Here is a 5,240-nt window from a genome sequence, read left to right on the forward strand (position 1 = left end):
TTGCATATATAGACAATTATAATATTAAGGTATCCCCATGAGGAAGTTCCTGTTCTAAACTTATTTTATTGGTGACATAACTAAGGCATAGACATATCATATCTTGCTCAAAGTCACCAGTTATGCAAGAGCAAACCAAAATTTATATCCAGTGTGATAGTAAGTCTTATGTATCAATGTGGATAGGCTAGGGTGCCCAGTTGTTTGGTCCAACACTAATCTAGATGTCCCTGTGAAGCTACTCTGTAGATGTCATTAATGTTTGTAGTCAGTTTGACATAATTAAAGGTGATTATCCTCAATAAAGTAGATGGGTGTCATTCAGTCAGTTGAAGGCCTTAAGAACAAAAACAGGTTACAAAATGAAGAAGCAATTCCGCATCAAGACTCTTAGAAATCCTGCCTGAGTTTTTGCTCTGCTGGCCTGTCCTACAAACTGACCAGCTTCCACAGCTGCATGAGCAAATTGGGCAAAATAAATATTTCTGTCTCTCTCTGTCCCTCTTTCTCTCTCAATCTCTCTCTCTCCCCCCCTCTTCCTTTGTCTCCCTCTTTGTCTCCCTCTCTCCTTCTCTCTGTGCTATCATCTATCACAATCTATCTATCATCTATCTATCTATCTATCATCTATAATCCATCATATGTTATTTTACTCTGGACATAACTCACTGATAACTAACATTTTCCTTCAGGTTCCTCAACTGCCTTGTTAAGAAAGTTTTGTCATTTATATTACTTAACTAGCAAAATAGCAAATGCCTTGATGCTAGGTAGCAAGATATCACATGTTGCACTCCACAGTCACTCCCAAATGTACACACTTCTTATCTTTTCACTCAACATGAAGACAGAAATCAATTTGGAATTTCACTTAAAAACTGATATGTTTCCTGTGTGTTACCCCATGATTTTGAAAGAGAGGCTCTGCTGCTTTTTATACTTATTACTTTTTGATTTGTCAGGTTTGTTGAAAAATCTTAGTCAAGTTCTGTATGTATCCCCGATTCATATACTAAGATAAGAGGCAATAGATAACCCACCCTTCCTCACAGTCCATAGAATACCACCTGTGTAGGCCAGATATCTGTATAAACTCTACTTGGGGGGAAAATATGACAGAAGTCTCACTGTTTAAATCATGTACATTTTTAGTTTGTCTCTTAATTGGCCTCTGTGGGAAATTTGACATATCTGACCATTGTTTCCTTATTGAAATTTTCTTCTCTCGATATCCATGAGCCAATCAGGCCAGACTGTATTATTAGTTTTTTAAGACCTTCCTCTGTCCATCTCTAAAATGATTATGTGCTTTCTTCTCTATCAGGAGAATTTTATGTATAAACACAGCTTCATATATTTCTTATATCCTAATATCTCCAAGCAAAATTGAAATACTTGCCTCAACATAGATGACTTGTCGGCTTATACAATGTCCAACTCTATATAATCTGCAGAACTGAACAGCTCAGTCATGAATATAACTTACTACTCATTTTTCAAAGGATTCAGAGTCACTTTAAGCTATGTAAAAAAAGTAATTCATCATGTTCCCCCCGATCTTTAGTCCATTTCAATCTTGCTCTCTCTCTCTCTCTCTCTCTCTCTCTCATTTCCATAACTCAGCAACTATCTATTGTCTACACAATTTGTTAAGCCAGAAGTCTCAGAGAGAGAAAAATCCAAGAGGAAAACTCATCTTCCTTCTCTTTTTTTTTTTCCTTTTACCCACTGAATCACAAAATCTTATCCATTTTACATCCTAAATATTTGTCACTGATTTGATTTCTCTGTATCCATTATTTTTATTATAGACTAAACATTTATCATGTTATGATTGGGACCTTGCAAATCTTTTGTCCAAATCTTTTGTCAGTTTCACACTCTTTAATCATTCCTGTCTATTATGTCTTCTCTTCCACTGCCCCAAGTGATTATTCTAACTTAATTACATTAACCCTCAGCTTAAAATCGTCTACTAGCTCCTCAGTAACTAAAAATTGACATTTAAACTCAAGATAAAATCTAAACTCAAAAAGTTACAAAATACCATCTAAACTTTTCTTATGATCTGATTCCTCACTCCCATCTTTGGTCCTAAACCCAAATGATACTATAAATCATGGTTTACATTAGTTTCTTATTGTTGCCCTTACAACTCACCACAGATTTGGTTTCTTAAAACAATATAAACAATTATGTCACAGTTCTTATAGGTCAGAAAACCAGATTGGCACAGCTATCTCCTCTGCTCTAGGTTTCAGAGATCTCAATCAAGGGGTCAGCCAGCTGGCTTCTTATCAGAAGACTCTAGAAAGAGTCTCCTTCTGAGGTCATTCAAGTCGTTGGCGGAATAAAGTCCCCTGTGTTTGTAGGATGGAGGTCTCCATTTCCTTGCTGACTGTCAGAGTCTGTCCTTTGATCCTGGAGGCTGTCACTGGTTCTTGCATGTTGATACCTACATTTCAGAGCCTGCAACAGTGTATTAAATCCTTCTCACCCATGTTCCATGGGTGACTTTGACTTCACTTTCTGCTACTTCGGTCTGACTTCTTGCATCTTTTTCTTTTAATTTTAGCTGGATAAAGTTATCCAATTTTAATGACTCATGTGATTACATTGGACTCTTAAGGTCTTTAGCCTTAATTACATCTTCAAAATCCCTTTTCTGTTGGCATAACATGTTCACAGCGATTAGGTCATAGGTCATCAAGCGATTAGGTCATAGACATTTATGGGTATCATTATTCTGCTTGCAACGTTACTGTTCCTTCACGTTTGTGTTCTTACTCTTGCATCTTTCTGGACTATACCTACCTTTTGATATGTCTGGAAGATGATTATATACCCCTCACATCTCAGCCTAAAGGCTGCCACTTCTGACAAAATAGGCCTGTTGAGATGAACCTTCTACAATGCTACCTTTGTGCATTATCTTCTGTCATAATTATGGTAATTAACTTATTTTACTGCATTTGTGCATATCTCTATGCTTACTAGACTATAAAACTTGTGAAGATAGGGCGAATCACCATAGGAAGTTTACTATAAAAATGTGGGGAAAAAATGAGAGAACGAAGTGTTAGTTTGATACATATATGACCAAATCTGTTTTTATAGTTTTCATGATTCTTGTTGACAGCTATTATACATTTTAAGTGAGATGTGTTAGAATTTTGTGCCTAAATCTTTGATAGTCAAATAAGGCAAAACACATGTATCTAGTGCCATGTGCTGCAGAGAAGCTTATTGAGGGAACACTTACAAACAGGGAAGAAGCAGTGGCAAATCTTGCTCCAAATCTCACTATTACACAGCTTAAATGGCCAATACTTTGATAGACATACCCCTCCCGCATCCGGTAATGCTCTACATATTTATAAGGTCAGGGGACAAGAATATCTGTGTGAGCAGGTAATGATAGAAACCCCTAGAGGTGGAATGCTTGTTAGAAAAGAAGAAACCTCTGGAGCTTTGTGCCTGCTGAAACGCTGGTCTTCCCTTTAGCTAACTTGAATCCTCTGAATCAACATTCAGCTCAGCTATCAGAGGAAGAAAACCAGCCTCAAGGGCTATCCAAACTGATCACCTTTTGTTTCTAAAAGGCAATAATGTATACTGGAATTACATTACTATGACTTTAGGGTTTTTTAAATCAGACAGACATTTGTTGGAATGCCAGATATGCCGTTTATAAGTTATATATATAGACAAAGGTTGCATATAGCAAGTACGATATACATATATATTTATACATACTATATATAATTATATTAAATATATATTTATATTTGCGTATGTATTTGTATATTAATATAAATATTTATATTTATATTTATTTATATATTATTATTATATTAGATACATATATATACATACATATAAGACAATGATTGCATATAGCAAGTTTGAAATAACATACATTGTAAACCTTTGTATTCATTAATGAGTAACTTTTCAAGCCTCTCCATTTTTTAAAAATTTACTTTAAAAATAGAGTTTTCATGATCTCTTCAAATCACAAAAAACAGATAGAATTCTGTTTATTATTTTATTTCATGATGAATGAAAGTTAACCAGGAACCACATTTTGCCTGATGGGAATTAAATTGTAATTAAAAAACAAAGGGTTTTGTGATCATTTATTTCACTTGCTCACCATTTGAAAACTTGATTTACATAGAATTCTTGACATTCTTATCTTTTTAATGTGCTAGGAAATTATTATTATTTAGCCTCTTTCCTATAATGGAACACTTTGGAGTGTAAAACCAATTTAGCTGCCAGTGGAAATAAGTGGACAAGAAATTAGTTGATAGGTCTAGGAGAGAAAGCTCCCCTAATTTAGAAACTAAAAGGATAAGTAATTGTAATTTTGGAAGCTCTTATTTTAGTTATGATGAAAATTGACAAGAGAGTGGGATTTCTGATCACTTTATTATAGTAATATAGAGGTCTAAGACCTAGGACAGTTTAGTAGTTTAATTCATCCACTTAAAGGAAAAAAAAAAAAAACTTACAGAGAGTGAACAAAATTATATTTGGATGTGAACAGGTTTAATGTAATGGTCTTGGGTTTTCAAGAGAATAAAAAATATTAGAGAAATGTCTACTACCCTTATCAAGGTCCAGAATATATGCATTTCACGTTTTTTTAAATATTTATAAAACCGGTTGGGTAAACATTGCTGAAGGCTAATGTGTTATCAAGGCCAAGATTATCTGATAATCAATATGAGATAAAAGCTGTCATCATGGTGGGCTGTGATTGTTAAAAAATTCAGTAACCCAAAGCCATTCAGGAAGCAATTAAAAAAAAAAAAAAAGCTTAGGAAAAAAAACACATTATAATGGTAATTTGGGGAAAAAATATACAGAAATGTTTTCTCCCGTTTATATTGTTCTAATTCGTTGTCTGACTTATAAACATTAAGTAATAAAATATGCTATAATGTAAATAACTTTTATATTAAACATTTTATTTAAAAATGAGTAATTTCAAAACTATTATGAAATAGAAGGCAGATGATATGCTGTAAATGTGTTTACAATATATCAAATATATTTTTATAAAATATAAGGAAATAATATCCATGTGTGCCCAGATGTTTAACCTTTTTAATTCACTGAAACTTGAATTTAAGATATCAATTGCCTTGTATAAAAAAATGTGTCATTAGACAGAATTATGTACTCTAAATATGGAGAAGATATACATTTAAAAAATGTCAGCTTCTATTAAA

The sequence above is a fragment of the Panthera leo genome, chromosome B1, assembly GCF_018350215.1.
Source record: "Panthera leo isolate Ple1 chromosome B1, P.leo_Ple1_pat1.1, whole genome shotgun sequence".
NCBI lineage: Eukaryota > Metazoa > Chordata > Mammalia > Carnivora > Felidae > Panthera > Panthera leo.